This window comes from Myotis lucifugus, unplaced genomic scaffold (assembly GCF_000147115.1).
Source record: "Myotis lucifugus unplaced genomic scaffold, Myoluc2.0 scaffold_66, whole genome shotgun sequence".
NCBI classification, from domain to species: Eukaryota; Metazoa; Chordata; class Mammalia; order Chiroptera; family Vespertilionidae; genus Myotis; species Myotis lucifugus.
The window spans coordinates 704,147-724,132 of NW_005871114.1; the positions used below are offsets into that span (position 1 = coordinate 704,147).

At 41.4% G+C, this 19,986-nt stretch overlaps 1 protein-coding gene and 1 pseudogene across 3 annotated transcripts in view; both read left to right on the forward strand.

Moving 5' to 3' along the window:
- HPSE2 (heparanase 2 (inactive)) overlaps positions 1-19,986 on the forward strand; it is a 505,349-nt gene that overhangs the window by 198,619 nt on the left and 286,744 nt on the right. The window lies entirely within an intron of this gene.
- On the forward strand, positions 14,468-14,682 carry LOC111826295 (annotated as a pseudogene).

Genomic DNA, 19,986 nt, shown 5'->3' on the forward strand with positions numbered 1-19,986 from the left:
GGGACTCGGATTTGATGAAATGCAGTCTCCCTCTGAGACTCTAGTCCCGGCTGCATGTGTTTCTCCCTCCAGCCCAGATCCCCAAACCCACCTCTCTCCAGGCGACCTCTGACCTTTCTATCTACGGATTGTCTTGCCAGCTGTGTTTAATTCGCCAATTCCAGATGGATGTTATTTGATTCACCTGTTTCTTCAATCTTCTCTGAGAAGGCGCAGGACCCGTCTGCCTATTCAGCCACCATTTTGTCTCCCCCTGGACAAACTTTTTAGGAGCCTGCAGCAGGGGAGGCTGGAGTATTGGTGTTGGTGGGTTTGCAGCTGAGATAGCTGGTCCCTGGCCGGTGTGGCTGTGGGGTCCCGGGTGGTGTTTGAGGTCTCCCCGGGTGGAGGTGAGGCTGGGCTCCAAGTCACAGCTGCTTTCCCTTTCAAGATGGTGTGGTCTGTGCAGCAGAGTCGGCCATCCTGGGAGAGATTTCAGCGGTAGTAGAGGCTGCCTGGCTAGGGGAGCCTGATTCGCCAGTCCCGGACAGTCCTGTGGAATATAACTGTCCCTCACTCACACATACTCACACCCCCCACCATCCACGCATTCCCCTTTCTCTCTCTCACTCACACTCTCTTCCTCACTGCCGTCCTGTCGGCCACCATCTTGGATCCTTCTAAAATCTGAATTTTTTTGTTTTATTGACGGTTTTATGTCTAAGAGATAAAGCAAGAGGTCAATGAGAGGATCTTTCTGTCATCTACAAATGTGATAACTAGAGAAAGCTATCAGGATCAAAGGTGAACAAAAGGTGTTGTTTTTTTTAAGGGAAAAGGAGTGAATTTTGGAAACAGTCATTTATATGTTTTAATAATGTAAAAACAATGTAGATAATTATAAAGCTTGTGCTTTATGTACATTTAGGAGACAAAGTGGTGGTCAGTACGAACCAATTATGTTCACTAAGAAACACTACCAAAGTAAATTTGCTTCTTTTTGGGGTGTGGTTAGTGGCTTGATGTATTGGAGAATTCCTTATACAGAGGGTGTATTGATTTCAGAAAATCAATTTACAAAGGTTTCAATGTCATACAATCTTGTAGCTAAAATGATGAATGTGTATCTAAGTAAATTTGCAGTTGATTGAGCAACCATTGTGGTGTGACAGCAATTAAGCAATCTTAAAGTTCCATTAAAAGATGTGTAATGTTCATTAAAAGGGGAATAATGTTCTCCATAGTTATTAAAATGAATAGAACTCAGGAAAGTCCTTGGCTTACCAGATGCCCTTTCTTCCAAAGCCAGTACTGTGGAGAAGATAAAAGAATAGATGTTCAAGCTTAAAAGTCCCAGAGATGAAGAATTTGGAAGCTAAGGATCTCAGAAATAGATAAAAGAAAGAGGAACCTTTCTACTTAAGCCAAAAAACAGATGTTGGGTTAGTGCCAGATCAGGTAGAATGAGTGTCATTGGTTTCCTGAGGAATGGTATTATGTCTCATTGACCTTTTAAATCCATTTTCACTCCTAAAACCTAGTACATTATGCCTGGAACAGAGGAAATACTCAGTAAACAATTATTGAGTAAATGATACATGTGAAAAGCTTCCAATCTAAGAAGATGCCCTGCCAATACCTCTGTCCCTCAAGACCACTGAAACAGTATAAATTATAATTTGCCCAAGGCAGTGCTACTGCCTCTAGCATTGTGCAAAGAGAATACTTTAATGGCAGAGTTTATAAACATCTTATCCAACTCCTTTTTAGATAAGGAAACTGAATCCTCAGAGAGTTCAAGAAGCTAGTCCAGGATCCAATAGCTAATTAGAAGCACAGTAGATTTATGAAATGCTAGCCTCTTGGACCCTAGTCCAGTAAAGCTTTTCCTGCCACCTTCCTGTTCTGCTGTTCTCTGCCTCAGCTGCTTCAAAAAAAAAAAAGTCCTTTTTTTTTCTTCTATTGTTGACAATATTACAGATGTCCCTCATCCCCCACCTCCTTGCCCTTCTCTACCCAGTTCCTGCCCTACCCCAAGCCTTCAACACAATATTGTCTGTGGCTATGCATATAAGGTCTTTGGTAAAACTCTTCTCCCCTCCCCCACCTTACCCCCAGACCTGTCAGTCTGTCCCATGCATCCATGCCTGTGGACCTATTTTATTCACCAGTTAATTTTGTTCAGTATATTTCCACCTGAGTATTTGATATAAATGGACTTCAGTCAATCACTCCTGAACTCATTCCCTACCTCTACCCTTTGCCTTTTGAACTGATTTGCTTTTTTTGTTCTTGTACCTATTTGTCTTCTCAGTAGAGGCCAGCTGAGAGGCCTTCCATGCAACTCCTATCTGCTCCCAGTCTTAAATTTTGATCTTTAACACTTCCATTTTTTAATTTGCTCTTAGAAAGCCAAAAGTAATGGTTTTATTAGTTATCTACTGATATGTAACAGTCTACCTCAAACCTAAGTTCCTAAAGCTACAAACATTTATCATCTGAGTTCCTCTGGGGAAGGAATCTGGGAACTGTTTAGATGGGTAGTTCTGGTTCAAGGTTCCCTCACGAGGTTTCTGTCAAGAAAGTGGCTGGGACTGCAGGTTCATCTGAAGGCTCAGCATGGGGAGTGTCCATTTACAAACTCATTCACATGGTGTTGACAGGTCTCCGTTCATCACTGGCTATTGGTCAGAGGCTTCAGTTCTTCATCACACGGATCTTTCCATAGGTTGCCTGAGTGTCTCACAACATGGGAGCTGGTTTCATTCAAAGCTAGTGAGTAAAAAGATAAGAGAGAGAGAAAAAGAGAAATGGAGAGGGGAAAAAAAACACCATTGTCTTTTATAATCCAATTTTATAAGTGACATATCATTTGCCACATGTTATTTGTCACACAGACCTTCCTGGTATAGCGAGAGAGGGGATTACACAAGAGTGTGAATCCCAGGAGGTGGGGATCACTGGGGTCCATCTTGTATGCTGGCTACCGTAAGGATACAGGAGCGCTTTTTAGTGAAGAGGTACAGAAACAAAATTTATTTTAAAATTGTTTTAATGGGGTCTACATTCATGTAGTCCAAAAAAAAAATACAATCATTCACTGCATAATCATATTTTGGTCAACGTTGGACTGCATATATGACAGTGGTCCCATCCTATCTAATAAAAGAGAAACATGGTAATTAGCCGTAACTTCGCTACCCTTCCCATTGGCTGATCAGGGTGATATGCAAATTAACTGCCAACCAAGATGGCGGCCGGCAGCCAGGCAACTGACGCGAACAGGAGGCTTGCTTGCTTCAGTGACGGAGGAAGCCAAGGTTCCCCGCCTGCTGCTGCTGGGCTCTGAGCTGCTCTCTAAGAAACATCGTTACAAATATAGAAGCTAAACAAAACCCCAGAAACCTGCTTTCAGTCAGCCGGGATCTCAGAGCTGGAGTCGCAACAAAGTTTCAAATACAGAAGGTAAACAAAGCCCAGAAACCTGCTTTCAGCAGCCGAGGTCTCACAGCTAAAGCCGGCTCTCAGCTCCAGTGACAGCCATAGAAGGTAAATAAATCCCAGAATAAAAAAAAAAGTAAAAAAGGAGAGGTTGGGAGCTTCAGTCGCCCGCCAGCCTGAAAACGGCCCTCAGCCCCTCACCCAGACTGGCCAGGCACCCCAGTGGGACCCCCACCCTGAAGGGGGTGTGACCAGCTGCAAACAGCCATCATCCCCTCACCCAGGCTGGCCAGGCACCCAAGCGGGACCCCCACCCTGATCCAGGACACCCTTCAGGGCAAACCAGCCGGCCCCCACCCATGCACCAGGCCTCTATCCTATATAGTAAAAGGGTAATATGCCTCCCAACACCGGGATCAGCAGAGCAGCGAGGCCTCCCAGCACCAGGATCAGCTATAGTAAAAGGGTAATATGCCTCCCAACACCGGGATCAGCAGAGCAGCGAGGCCTCCCAGCACCAGGATCAGCGGAGCAGCGAGGCCTCACTGCCCCTGTGTCAAGCAGAGCCGCGAGGCCTCCCAGCACCGGGATCAGCGGAGCCACAAGGCCTCCTAGCACTGGGATCAGCGGAGCCACGAGGCCTCCTGGCCCCTGGAGCAGCATGACAGGGGGCAGCGCCCAAACCCCCTGATCACCCTGAGGCTCTGTGTGTGACAGGGGGCGGGGCCACAACCTCCCTATCCGCCCTGCTCTGTTCGTGAAAGGGGAAGGCGCCCCAACCCCCTGATCGACCCTGCTCTGTGCCTGATAGGGGGGAGCTCCCCAACCCCCTGATCGGCCCTGCTCTGTGTGTGACAGGGTGCAGCGCCCCAACCCCCCCATGAGCCCTGCTCTGTGTGTGACGGGGTGGAGCTGCAACCTCCCCATCGGCCCTGCCCTGAGTGTGACAGGGGGGAGTGCCCCAACCCCCAATCGGCCTTACCCTGAGCGTGACTGAGGGTGGCATCGCAACCTCCTGATCCGCCCTGCTCTGTGCATGACAGGGGGCGGCGCCCCAACTCCCCAATCGGCCCTGCTCTGAGCCCTACCAGGAGCTGCGGGGCAGGCACCTAGGGATTGGGCCTGCCCTCTGCCACCTGGGAGTGGGCCTAAGCCAGCAGGTCGTTATCTCCCGAGGGGTCCCAGACTGTGAGAGGGCACAAGTGGGGCTGAGGGACACCCCCCCCGCCAGTGCACAAATTTTTGTGCACTGGGCCTCTAGTCTATATATATAAAAGCCTAAGCGACCGGCTGACTGGCCGGTAGCTATGATGCACACTGACCACCTGGGGGCAGATGCTTAACGCAGGAGCTGCCCTCTGGTGGTCAGTGTGCTCCCACAGTGCCAGATACCAGGCTCATGGCTGGCGAGCGCAGCTGCAGTGATGCCAGCCTCTCCCGTAGATGCTCCCCCTGCACACCCCAGCAGTGGCAGCAGCGGCAGGCTCAGTGGGGTCGGGATGAGCGGGAGTGGCACAGCGCCCAGCCTGGGCTTAGGCTTCTCCCTCGCCACTTGCTGCTTCCCACACTACTGTGCGGGATTGATATGGACAGGGGTCTGGAGCCCCCGGAGCTGGCGGGTAAGGCTGGGCTGCAGTGGCATGGAGGTCCACTGATCCCCGCAGGCCAGGCCAAGGGACCCCACCAGTGCATGATCTGTGCACCAGGCCTCTAGTAAGATCATAATAGAGCTGAAAAAGTCCTATTGCCTAGTGTTGTAGCTGTCCTAAAAGCATAGCACCATATATAACTGTTTTGTGCTGGTCTTGTTCTAGTAATGCTATTGCTATCTGCTAGAAATGCCTGGGAGCACTCACCTGGCCCCTGGTGAGCATCGCTTAGGTATCTCCCCTTCCTAACCAGTATTACAAGTGGATCTATCCTTGTGGTTCTTACTATAATTGCAAGACACTACTCTTCAGCAATAACCTTTAGAACCTTCAAAGGAAAAAAGAGATTACTTATAGGTCCTAGGGTATACAAGGTATGGGTGGGGTGGGGGTCATGTGAGAATGGGCCTAGGATTCTGCTTTTATTTGGGTGGGTTCAGGATGGAGGCCTAGTGTTTTGTAGGCTCACTCTTTATTGGTGAATTTAAAACATAAGGGGAAATTTAAAATGCAGAAAGAGAAAACAAAACAACTGGCCCAAATGGTCAGTTATTGAAATCAACCAAGATCTCTAAAACAAAGGAACCTCACTGGGGGGAGGTGGCCTGGATCTTTACCTAGTCTGGTGGCTGGCCATGTGTTTATTCCCTATAGCTTTACTTGAGGGGTGCCTCTTTGAAGTGAATACCTGAGCAATCAAAGCTTAAGACAGGCACTTGTGTTACAAAAAGAAACCTACTGTCAAGGTTTACACTACTATTATTCATGTGTTTGTGGTGATGCTGGTGCAAACAAATCTTTGCTGCCAATCATATAAAAGTATTGTGCGTACAATTACAGTAATAGGCTATACCAGTGGTCGGCAAACTGCGGCCCCTTGATTGTGGCTCTTCCACAAAATACCACGTGCGGGCGCGCACGTACAGTGTGATTGAAACTTCGTGGCCACACTCAAGGGGCCAAAGAGCCGCATGTGGCTTGCGAGCCGCAGTTTGCCGACCACTGAGCTATACCATTTAGGTTTGTGTAAATGCAGTCTATGATAACAGGACAAAATCGCCTACTGATAGATCTCTCAGAATGTATTCCTGTCGTTAAGGGGCACATGACCTTAATATAAAAGATATTCAATACAAGTCTCTTATTCTTGCCCTCATCCTTCCCCCTTCTCATAGTAACATTTAAAAAAGTTTCTTATATGGTAATTTAGAACAGTTTGGAAACATTTTTTAAATAAAAGGTCAGATAGTAAATGTTTATACTTTATGGGCCATACAGTCCCTGTTACAACTACTTAACTCTGTTGTTGTAGTATGAAAGCACCCATAGACAATAGTAAACAAGAGGACATGGCCATTGTCAATAAAACTTTACTTATGGACACAGAAATTTGAATTTTTTAAAACATTTTCTGTCATAAAATATTCTTATATTGATTTTTTTTCAGCTGTTAAAAAAGCAAAGCAAAAAAATCCTTAGCTTGTGGGTTATATTAAAGCAGGCTGGTCTTGCCCACTGGCAGTAGTTTGCCAACCTCTGATCTAGACTTTATTTATGCAAATGTAAACAAATACATCTTATTTTTTTTCTCCATTAAGGGTATGAAATATTTCTGGGTTATTCCCTCTAGAGCAAGCTTCTCATTTGTAGTATCTCAGTTTTCAGTTGGAAATTCTTCTTGCAACCACCCTAGATCTTCAGTAGCTATTCAACATTCATACTTCTTTACAAAGCTGGCTTCTCTTTCCCTTATTCAGAATGAGGAAACTTTAGTGTGTAGTATCCTGAATCAGTAGAGCCAGAGGAGACCTTGGATATTATCTTGCCCACCTCCTTACTCCTTTTTCCAATTTATAAACAAGTAACCTGAAGTATAGAGCTTTTTTAAACTTTTATTTTATCAAAAGTAGAACTGGTACTGTAGCCCTAGTCAAGGAAAGCCTTAGTTTGATATAGGTCATAAAGAATGGGAAAATCGATGAGTATAGGAACCGCAGTGTCCACTGTCAGTGAAGCTCCCAATTTCCTTGTTCCTTTGCCTGGCTTGGTTACAGTGGTGTATGTTTCTGGAACTTTTGTCTGCCATGTGTGCTTGCAAGGGCATGTTCAGTGCACCATGGAATAGTAAAGTGGCAGGATGTCGATCGCTGCTAGGGACAATCAGAGGCCAAGGAGGACTCAAAAAAAGGGTGGGTTTGTGGTGGAAATATGAGATTTGTTGGTAAATGGATAGCTAAATAAGCTTGTTTGTATGTCTAGTTGGCTTTTTTTGTTAACTTAGTTTGGGGCCAGGATTTCAGTGTCATGGAAAGAATAAAGATGAGTAAGGGAAATGATGTATTATAACTTTCATTTAATGTGTCCTAATAACTGCCTTTTTTTTTTTCTTTTTTTCACCTTGTGGGTTTGGTGGAAAAAGCATGTCTCAGGTTTAATAGTGCCTTGAAGACATGTTGCTATTTTATTGTTATAACCATTGTTGTCAATGCTGGGAACACTGACTGATTAGAAGGACAGATAATGAGAAGGTATTTGGGCAAATAGGTTGGTGACAATTTAAATAGACCAAACTTTTCCATTACCTAAATAGCTAGTATGAAGCATGCCTCCTTTTACTCATGCAGTGCTTACTGATCATAGGTACACTAAATCAGCATCTGTCTCCATGAGTGGATAATCCTAGCTGTATATACCATCTCTTTCCCTCAGTTCAGCTCTATATACTCTATGTTTCACTGTTTTTTGGTCATACTTAATTTTAAATTTGTTTCCTACCTTTAATTCGTATTTAGACCTTTTCTTTATTCTTCCTATTCACCTTCAAATCTCCCAATTTAAAAAATCAGAACTCTTTTTTAAAAATATATTTTTATTGATTTCAGAGAGGGAGAGAGAGAGATAGAAACATCAATTATGAGAGAGAATCATTGATTGGCTGCCTCCTGCATATGCCCTTGACCAGAATTGAACCTGGGACCCTTCAATCCATAGGCCGACGCTCTATCCACTGAGCCAAACCAGCTAGGTTGTGTCTTTTTTTTTTCTGAGAGCAGTCATTTTATAGCTTCATAAATCATTTATCAAGATACTATTGCCAGTCAAAAAGCCTGCCTGTTTGAAACTTGCTTTCTAGCAGGGAAGACAGACAATAAATTATAAATATTATTACTGAATAAATAAAGGTCATGTAGCTTAACTCCACTTCCAGGCAGATAGGGTAGATGTACTTTTCCCTATTCTTCTTGCTAAGTGCAACTAAAATCCATGGATATTATGTGTATAAAGACTCTGAAAGGTAGTGATAAGAAGGCAGACCAGGACTCAAGGAATGACATGGTAGTGAGTTCCCTGAGTTTTCTTTTTGTTTCACATATCACAGACTTAGAGATGAAAAGGCCAGCAACCTATAAATGCCAATGAAAGCAGGCCAAAAAAAGCCAGTTCTCTATAGCCAAAGGACTGGTAAAGGAGCAACCTAGCAACACAGAAAACTTTTACACAACTGCTCTATTCTAGCAAAACACCACAAAAAATTGTGTACCCACTCCCATCATGCTACCAAAGGATAAGTGGCCAGGCTATACTCTACTCCTATAAAGCTCTCGTGTTGTTCCCCAATACCCTCGTCAGAGTGATGTCAGATAAATACAGTAGAGAACCTGGACTTGCATCCCTACTGACTGCCAATGAGGTGCTCCTTTCCTCCTTTACTGTGATGTCAGTGGAGACTACGGGGAGCTGAAACTTCCACCAAGCAATGACAAGGAGCTGCCCTTAGGTGTCAGTGGAGGCTGAATGGGTAACCTGGACTTTTATTTCCACCTGGCAGTACTAAAGCAGGGCCTTCACATCCTCAACAAGAATAGTACAAAAAAAAAAAAAGCCAGTTAAAAGGGAAAGTTTAAAGAAGACTCAGAGTCTCATAACAAAATATGGACATGTCCAGTTTCCTACCAAGAGCCAGATCTTGAATGAAAAAAGACGATCAATAGATGCTATCTTAGTTTTTAAAATTTATTATGTACTAGAGGCCCAGTGCACAAAATTCATGCATTCGGGGTGGGGGGAGGGCGGTGCCTCAGCCTAGCCTGCGCCCTCTTGCAGTCAGGAAGCCCTCGGGGAATGTCTGACTGATGGCTTAGGTCTGCTCCTCCTGGGGAGAGGGCCTAAGCTGGCAGTTGGACATCCTTAGTGCCCGACTTCTGGCTAAGCGGCTCCTGCCACCACCGCTGTGCTCGCCAGCCGTGAGCCCGACTTCTGGCTAAGCGGCGCTCCCCCTGGTGGTCAGTGTGCGTCATAGCGACCGGTCATTCCACTGTTTGGTCAATTTGCACATTAGCCTTTTATTATATAGGATTGGTTTATGGTGTACAGCTTAGTTGTTAGAAAATCATATACTTTACATAGTGTTCCCCTTGATATTTCCAGTACATAATCATCACATTATTGTCTACATTTCCTATGCTTTACTTATTTCATGTGACTATTTTTTAACTACCAATTTGTGTTTCTTAGTGCCTTCACCACTTTTACCCAGTGCCCCAATCCAACCTCCCTTCTGGCAATCACCAGTTCTCTCTATATATCTATGAGTCTGTTTCAGTTTTGTTAATTTATTTTGTTCTCTAGGTTCTACATGTAAGTGAAATCATATAGTGTTTGTCTTTCTCTGACTAGCTTATTTCACTGAGTATAATACCCGCCAGGTCCATCCATGCTATCTCAAATGGTAAGATTTTATTCTTTTTTGTTGTTTGTTAATCCTCACCTCAGGATTTTTTCCCATTGATTTCTAGAGAGAGTGGAAGTGAGGGGGAGAGACAGAGAGAGAAACATTGATGTGAGAGAGAGACATTGATTGGTTGCCTCCTGCACGCGCACCCTAACCTGGGCCCCCAACCATAAAATCATTTTCAGTGCTACTTCATAACTGTAATTTTGCTACTGTTATGAATCGTAATGTAAATATCTGATATGCAGGATGTATTTTCATTGTTACAAATTGAACATAATTAAAGCATAGTGATTAATCACAAAAACAATATGTAATTATATATGTGTTTTCCGATAGTCTTAGGCGACCCTGGTGAAAGGGTTGTTCGACCCCCAAAGGGGTCGCGACCCACAGGTTGAGAACCGCTGCCATAGAGGTCCTGGATTTAGGGCTTTCCTTACAGCTGATCACTTGTATCTAGCAAACAAATCTTTCTCCCCAAATTGTCACCTACTAATTTATAGGTATTAACCTTTAAAAGAGGAGCATAGGATAGGTGACAGAACCATGGAAATTATTCCCTTAATAAGATTCCCCTGCACCCTTGGGAGGAGGTCTGTGACTGCACTGATTTTAGAACATTTCCTCACATTTAGAACATTTCCTGGATCCAACTGCTAGAGAATAGACTTTGAAAAGACAAGGCTGTGCTGATAAGTGATGTCACAGTTGGGCAAAAGAGCATGTGCTAATGAACCATGCAAAGCCCCAGTCACTAAAGTTGGGGTTTTACACATGTGTTTTTATGGATCTTTATTTACCATGAACATTTAGATGGTAATTGGAGCACAAATTGTCTGTTAAAATAGTTATTTCAGCTTTCCCCTGACCATTGTAATCTTTTGGTAATCCCTCTTTTGGCCCTTTCCAGCTGTCTGCCCTTTATGCAGAGAGGGGCCAGCTTCCCCTTTACTGCTGTGAGTGAAGGCTGAGCCTTAATGTGTGGCCACTTACATAGCTTCTCAGCTTTCTAGTAAAAAAAGAGGCCAGATCACTTTATATGGTAACTGGCTTCTCCAATGTGGAGAGCAACTCTGTTCACTCCCAGAGCAGATGTTCACATTGATGAAAATGACATAAATAATAGCCTTTTTCAGTTACTGAGTACTCAGTATATACCAGGAACTGTACTAAATGCTCTATCTGCCTTGGCCCATTTAATTCTCACAATAAGCACACCAGTGGGCTCTATTGTTATAATCAGCTTACAAGTGAAGTTAATTGAGGATCAGAGAGGAAAAAAATTTGTGCCTAAGGTTACCCAGTTTGAGCACCCAAGTGTGTAGGAGTACAGAGTCTATACACTTAACTATCATGCCAGACTGCCTCCCTTGACTAGAATTCTTCTGTGTTGACTTTGAGGAAATGTCATCCAAATATTCTCCTGGCAGCTGGATGAAGCTGCTTGCAGCAGGAAAGGCAAATTCTCCTGAGAAGCAGATGAACAGTTATACTCCAGAGAACTCTGTTGTATTCCTGAATTGCTTCTGCCCTTGGGGCTCAAAGAGAAGACTGTGATTATTTAAGTTGAGAATTCATTTGATTCAAGACAAAATTCTTATGCATAGAGTTTTCACTATTTTTAGTTATCCGTTTTTTTATGGGGAGTTTAATCTAATTTAATTCAATTATATGAAATGTTAGTAAAAGATGTTCTGGAACTTAGAATGAAACATGTGACTCAAGGGAGGTGGATAAGTCATTAAGAATAAAATGTCTGACTGTGAGGACTGTTAAACACTTGGTCTTTGTGTAATCTCTTGAAAATCCTGAGGACCAGCTACATTTCTGTCTCCCAGAGATGGTTTAGGTGTGAGATTCTCAGCAGAGGACCTCAGGTTTCCTTGTGATTCTTATTCTTCATAAATTTAACTTAAACTACTGTGTCAGTTTAGGTCCTCTGAGAAGCACACACCAAGACAGGAATTAGACATGTCCGAGTTTTATTTGGAGAAACACCCATTAAGGGTAAAGAGGAAAGGATCAAGAGTAGGCAGGGAGAGCCTTCAGAGAGTGATGCAGGTCTGACAGTTGTGAAAGGTGCAGAAGGAAAGAAAATTGGGCAGGAAGAGCTTCAGTCCACAAAGCAGTTCTGAGAAAGTCTTGGCTAGGCTGATGGGAGTCTTTAGGAAAACATCCCCCATTAAAGAAATTTGTGCTGGGGGGATGGCCTAGCTCTCTTCACCTTCTGTACTTAGTCATTGCCTGGGAGCAGCATGGGGGTCAGAGGGTGGAGGGTAGGGTGGGGAGCATGACCTCAGAGTGAACACTGCAGTAGATCTAAAAGTACAACAGCTGGAGGCTGTCAGACAGCTAGCTATGCTTCAAGCAGCAGGTTCTCTTGAAGGGATCAGAGCTGAGTGGACCATATCTATATCTACTACAGTTACATACTGCATTGCTAAACTGGGGTATTTTCCTAAAATTTACTGCTAATGTCAAATGAACCAAGAAGTAAACTATTTTTTTCCTAAAAACAAATCCCCTGGCATCAAAGCGCATTGTCTAATAAGACGACTTGATCCCTTTCTTTCTAGACCCCATACCCAATGCTTAGGCTGTTTATTTTTATTTTTTCCTGGAATCTGCTATAGCTTTGCCATGTTGGTATCTAATAATTTTTTTAAATGCTTCAAATTTATGTTATGTGTGTCGGAAGAACACGTTTGTACTTACTTCTCACTTTCACTTTTCCATAAAAATTAATCTAAAATGATAATTTTGTCTCTTGAATATATTTAAAATGTGTTCTTTCTCTCTATTTCCTGTGCTATTAGATTAGGGCAATTCTCTCATCCTTACTTCCTTGGATTTTTTAGTAGCTTTCCATCTGTTCTCTCTGCCTCGGTCTTGTCGATGTTTGATTTACCTTCTGTACAGTACAAAACACAAATGTGACCTTTTTAGAAAACCTCCATGGCTTATTAGCATTTAGAGGGGGGAAACCCCAAGCTCCTGCTCACCTTGCTAACCTTTTCTCCTTCAATTCTCCTCCCTGTGCTCTCTCTTCTAGTGCTATGGAACCAATCATAGTTCTGCTTATTGCCTGCCTGTGTATATACACCGTTCTTTGTCTAAACTGTACTCTTTTGTGTCCACTTGACACACTGCTACTAAATATCTGGTCAGGTAGCATATTCTCTTGGAAGCTTTTCTGGATTTCTGTTCAGAACTGACCCTTCATCTGTAATTGGAAGCTCCATGTTTTGTATTATAATTATTTGTACCCTTTCCATAATGGGCCAGGTTGTGTTTTATTTATATTTATAATCCTTGCCCCTAGCACAGTGGTTGGCCCATCAAAGGTGCTCAATAAATATTGGTGAACTGAACCAAAATTGAGTTACATTCCTTGTATTGCCCACAATGTCTATCACAGAGTCTCCTTGAACAAAAATTTGTGAAATGGATGTAAATGAATGAAATGAAAATGTATTTAAGGAACATTAAGAAAACTCAATTTCAGTATTCATTAACTGGACTTGTTGATGCTATTTACATCTTACCGATTTTCATTATTTGAGAGCAGTTGCCTTACTTGTCTTATTATGTATATCACATTCATATGTATATCACATACGTTTATATAAATATGATGATGCAATAGGCAAGATTTGAGGGTTTGAGTTACCTGGCAAGCATGGCCTTGACATATCATTTTCATTTTCATATAACTTGTACCTGGACAATTATATTGGGTTATATCTTCAGAACAATGTCACTAGTGATGTATGACTGATCTTCATTAAAATTCCCAGTGGGTATTGTCACTCGAAAGAGAAACAGAAAAGAAATTAAACTTTATTGCTAGATGCCTACTAGAGTTTCTCTTTTACAAGTATTGCTACATATTTATTTATTTTTGTTTCATTTATCATTTCACTTATTCATTCACTCATTCATTTATCTTTTAGCTTATAGTGGTAGGTAAAAACAGTCCACAAGGAAAGAAAGTAAAGATTAGAGGCCAATTATTAAGTGCTCATTCAGGTGACATAATCTCAGAACAGCTCTATGAGGTAGTAGAAACTATTATATTCATTTTAAACATGAAGAATTGGATGTTCAGAGATGTTAACTAGTGGAGCTAGGATTTGAAGGTAGAAGTTAGTGCTCTGAAATAGCTCTATTTCAGGATTGATTTCAGAATTATTCCCATCTAGTCACGTGAAGATTGCTTCTGTAATTTATATTGCTGAGTTGTTTTCCACTCAATCCAGGAATCTGATGATACCAACTTCCATATTAGATGGCATACAGAATTAAGTTCTGAATCACCGTCATACTTATTGAATATCTAATGTATATAGTTAGAATTTTATAGATTAGTTCTTAATTTGCCTATAAGAATTATTTCTATTGAAATTGCTAATGGTTCTTTCTCAAATTCAACCAGCTAAAAGTGAATTGGGGAGGGTGTCTGCATTTAAACGGACCATGATAAATTTGGATCTGTATTTGTATAGTCTTATTCTGCCTTCCAAGAGGGAGCTAAAAGTAATTGCAAAATATTTTGTCCCCCTTGGCTCTGTGCGTACATTTATAAATGGCTTCCTCCAAGCATGAGGGAGGAATTCCATTTGGAAGCATGTTTTGAGTTCTCTGAGTAGACATCTTTAGCAAAGCTTACCCCCCTGAGTTAAAAACACTATGCACAAGAAATTATCACTGAAATTAAATGGTGGCAGACATGTCCAAGGACTAATATAGGGATTTGATCCCTTTATGAATCTTGTGATAGATGAATGTGTGGAGATGGCAACTAGTGGGCAACAAAACAATATTCGAATGGTGATAATACAAGGAAATGATATAATCATATTAGAAGCCTTGGAATGACTATTAAGAATGGCTGTGTTTACCAGAGAAATCAACTGCTTCCACAAGTCTCACCACAACGCCTGTTTTATAATATGAAAATTTGGTCATGTACATTTTCATACTGAACGTTTTTGTTAAATAAACTTTTGTAGTAGGAAAAAAAAAGGCCTCATCCTTCCCTACATTCCCCACCAAAAAAATAAGAATAAAAAAACCTGGTACAATCTGACATAGTTGCCAACTCCCCATGTGAGACCTATATTTTGCTTTTAATAAAGACAGGCCACAGTATAGCCCAAGAGGAACTCCAGTCAGACCTATAGCAGCCTCATTTCCTCCCAGTAGGAGGCCTGGTGAAGATAGATGCTCTAGATGTACAGCACTGCTAATGTGGAAAGGGTTGACTGAGGAGGGAAGCAGGGGTGAGCCCTGTGTAAAGGCAGGGGCCAGGCCTATGTGTTAAGGCTAATCAGAATAGATGATCTGATTATCTCCCAGAATATAAACACTTCCAAAAGTTAATGGTTCTATTTATGTTGAAAGAAATCAAGAAACAAACTTGGTTATGTTATTTGGAATAAATCTGTGCAGATGGTAAGCAGAACCAGAAACTGTTTGAAGTTTTCGTGACAAGTTAGGGCATACATGAATATGGTAACTTTTCCTTTTTGAAAGCGCTTGATTTTATCAGCTTGTTTACCTATCTGTCACAATAGAGCATAAAACCGAGAAGCGTTTGCATAGACTGATATCTGAGAAACATGTTCCTGGTAGCTGCGAAGCAGCAAGAAAGGCATATATCAGTTTTCTGCTCTTTATTAAATGCAGTAATAAACTAGTTCTTCAAAAATCACCTAACTGGGTGTCAAATAGAGTGTGACAGTGGGCAGACTTATAGCAAGGGGTAGATATTGTCTATGTAACAAATTGCTCTCTTGCATCAGTATTTCATGCCCTGTGTAGATAAATCAAAAGCAATTTGTCACATTCTCAAAATTCACTCCCATTAAGTTGTTAAACAACGCAAGTAATTGTTACAGAATTTTCTATTCTTTAATCTTCAAGCAAAGGACACCATTTAGGTCTCTGACAAACCTGGCTGTTTATTGCAGCCCGAACAGAACTGGTTAAGTCTTATTCTGCCTTCCAAGAGGGAGCTAAAAGTAATTGCAAAATATTTTGTCCCCCTTGGCTCTGTGCATAGATTTAAAATTAAATTGGTTCTGGTTAGTAAGCTAGAACAGGGTAACTAAATTGAATTTTCTGAGGAATGTTGTGAATCCTATGTGGAAAAAAAACACCATACGATGTTTGTATGTTTCCTGCTATTCTTTTTGTACTCTGCTCTCTCTTGTCCATTGTAATCTTTTCATACTTTCCTCCCTGTTGGTAAGGCCAGCCTCAGTTGTATCTCATTTGGAGTGTTATAAGCATTTTTACCTGTGACTATTTCTGTGGAAGTTTCAGACATTCCTTGTAGTTAACTTTTCCAAACACTCTTCTTCTCACAAGTGCAAGTTACTCCCTTTCTTTTCTTCTCATACACACTTTTCATGGAATGAGATTATTGTTAGCATTTTATGGAGTTTGCACAAAGGAAAAGCAAACATAAGACCAGAGACTGGGGCATGCGAAGTGTTAGTCCGTTGGTTATGTTTCTAAATCATGATCACAGATTTTAGTTCTAACTGTGACATTCTAGAGAAGATTCTAGAATTATCCCCTTACAATTAAATCTTTCCCTGCTTCTCATTTTAAAAATATTTTAACATTTATTTTCTTGGTGTAAAACTAATGCTTGCTCATTGTAGAAAATATTAAAAATTTAAAGTTACAGAAAGAAAAATATAAAAATTGTTTCAAAGCTTAGTGAGGTATATAGAAGTATATAGGAGAAAAAGTAATTTTACTATCAAAAGATAAAAATATGAATGATATCATATTTCCTTCCAATTTTTTTTATTGCATAAAATTTTCTGTATTGTTGAGCTTATATTGTGTATACACTTTTGAATTTTTTTTTTTAAATCTTGGGAAGTTTTATAATGTGTGTGTGTATTTTTTTTTTTTCTTAAATTGATCTTTGCTGTAGGGGCCTAGCCTTGGGGTATGGTATATCACATAGCACTCTTCCATTTTTCTTTAAATGTTTAGGTAGCAGAGCATCTGAAATGTGATAAAATTAGCTTCAGTTTGATGGGAGATGGATGTCCATCTTCTAAGCTCTTCTCCCTTTGCCCTTGAATGTAGAGGGCAGGTATCTTAGTGCTGCCACAGCTCAGATGTCCCAGCTTCCATTAGGTTGATTTTTTAATAAACACTCATTCTCTATGTAAGAAGATCAGACATAGATCTGATGTTACAGCAGATTACTAAATGTGGCTGGCCTGGATTAAGAAGTGTTTGCTATTTGGTCTTTAGGCAACATATTGGAGCAATCTTAATTTTTATTTTATGGTTTCTTCCCGGAAGATTAAGGCTTCAACTGACACTAAATTGTGTGGGTTTGAGAAATTATAGTGCTTTCTGTTTTGTTTTGTTTTGCCTTTTATTTTTGTTGAATAGCACTAGGCCTCATAATGCTTAAGTACTCCATTTTTACCTACTAAAATTTCACTTCTCTCACTGATCTTATGAGAAACAAACAAACAAAAATTAACTGCTTACTTGATTCCCCTCAGTTATTTGTGCATTTGAGGTTCCACCAGTCATTCAGTATGGTACTTTGCTCGCTTTTATTAAAGAAGCATCCCCTTCTTTTTAATTCCTTAAATTGTTTCCTTTCAAGAGATTGGTTTAAAATTTTTTGAAGATCCATCTTACAGGCTCCCAATGAAAGCTTTAATTTCATTTTATTTGCTCTGATTCAGGCATTTGAAAGCCATGGTGGGCACTCAGTGGTTCACATCCCCAGGCTCTGTCAGTGGCATTTGGGCTGCTCATTTGGGAAAATTTTAGACCAGTTTTTCTCACAAATAAAGTGTTTTTAAGATGGTATTTTCTGATAAAATTTCAGTCTTCTCTGAGGCCAATTATTTTTCAAAGCATTTCTGGGCCCTGCTTTGCCTATACTATGCACTAACTAAAGATACAATAAGAGGTTATGGAGATTTACACAAAATATGCTTCATTACATGAAGATAGATTACAAATGATTTCTGTCCTACAGCTCATTTCAACAGTTCTACCATTAAAGGAGATAAATAATTTAAACTGTTGATTGACTTCCAATGTGTACAATATGCAAGCTTTAGGGGCAGTAACTTGAATCATCTCAATTTGATTACAGGACCTCTATAGGCTACTCAAGGTTTCAGTATAAAGAGATGGGGTTCTTTTTTTTTTTTTAACATTTTGCAATGTTGTTGCTTAGTTAGATTATAACTCTACTTTGGCTATAAATTATTTAATATAATTCTTCAGTACATTTCTTTTGAGTATCTGAAATCTTTGAATAGAGCTTCTTTAGCTAACATATAAGAAAGAAAAGGGAGATATAAGAAAGAAGAGAAACTTAAACTCATACCAAATGGCATTGCTAGAGAATTATGTTCTACAGAGCATGGTGTCTAGCTGAGGCAGATGTTAACAATTCACTGGGTTGATATTAGAGATGTTTATTACAGAGAACAAAGTCAGTTGCTAAGTATAGGACTTTTCCCTCTTTTTGCATCTTCCTTAAATTCCATATCCACTCAGTCCCCAAGTCTTATTCATGGTAATCTCTCTTCTTATCTTCAGTGCCATTGCATTATCAATGTATTTGTTATAAACATTTATTACTTAACTAGTGGCCCGTTGCACGAAGATTCGCTCAATAGGCCTTCCTTCCCCTGGCTGCTAGCACCAGTTTTCCTCTGGCACCCGTGACCCAGGCCTTTGGTCCGGCCGCAGCAGTGAGGCTTGGCTTCTCTGCTCTGGCTGCTCCCAGCCCCTCCTTTTATTTTTTTTTTCCAGCTCCTCAAGCAGAGCCCAGGGCTGGCTGGAAGCCTGGGTTGCCCCCGGTGACCCAGGCCCCCAGCCACTCCTTGAGTGGAGCCCAGGCCCACAGCCCCTCCTTGAGTGGAGCCCAGGGCCGGCGGGAAGCTTGGCTTCCTCTGTAGCCGGGAGCAACCCAAGCTTCTGGCTCACTCCAGCTCCGTGGCTGCCGCCATCTTCAGTCGTCTTCAGTCTTTGCTCCGTGCCTGCGTATGCAAATTAACCGCCATCTTTGTTGGATTAATTTGCATAGTTGCTCTGATTGGCTGGTGGGTGTAGCGGAGTGGCGGAGTGATGGTTAATTTGCATGTTTCTCTTTTATTAGTGTAGATATGATCTGGATACTACATTATCATATTTAGACACATATCATATTAATGATTCTGCAAAGGTAGGTATTATTGTCTGTATTTTACAGAAAAGGAAACAGAGGTTTGGGTAGATTATGTCATTTCACAAGGTTAAATAATGTGTAACTTTTTAAACCCATATCCATCTGGCCCCAAAACAAATTCATCCATTGCTTGTTCTATTTGTGAAAGCCTTCTAATTTTCCTGCCTTCACCTCCATTTAATTTCTAACTCCTTTCTTTCCTTTTTTTGCAGCAAAACTATGTTAATATTAAAATATGCAAACATCACTGCCCTCAATTGCCTAAACAATGAAGTCTAAACCTCTAGGCTTGTTTCAATTCAATCCTAGCTGGATCCCTCTCGCATCTCTGACTACTCTTTTACCCATTTCCTATTTTTCTACCTCCTGGCTCCCTGTGCTTCAGCTATTTATGGTTCAGATTTGTTGGCATTATCGAATATTTCCTACTCTTTAACATTTTTGTTACTATTTCAGTTGCCTAGAACACACTCTGCCTGACTCTTCTTAGTTTGTGAACTCCTACTCATCTTTCTAGACCAGCAGTTCTCAACCCCTTTCACAGGGGTCGCCTAAGACCATCAGAAAACACATATTTTCGATGGTCTTAGGAACTGAGACACCGCTCCTCTATCCATCTCCAGGCGGGTCCGCCCACATGCAGATACGCCCACATAGGAGTACCCGGCGTGATGACATCATCGTGCCAACCCCATCACATACACCCCGTACAAATACAGGTGTATGTGACAGGGTTGGCACCATAATGTACTTATGCAGACCAGTCACACATGTGTAGAGAGCAGCTACTGTGTAGAAAGCAGCTGCTGTGTTGAAAGCAGCTACTCTGTTAAAAGCAGCTACTGTGTTGAAAGCAGCAGTATTGGAGGTAAAACGACACTTCATGAATTATAATTACTGGGTAAATGTAAAATCATGTACTGTAAAATCATCAACTACTGCAAAAAAAT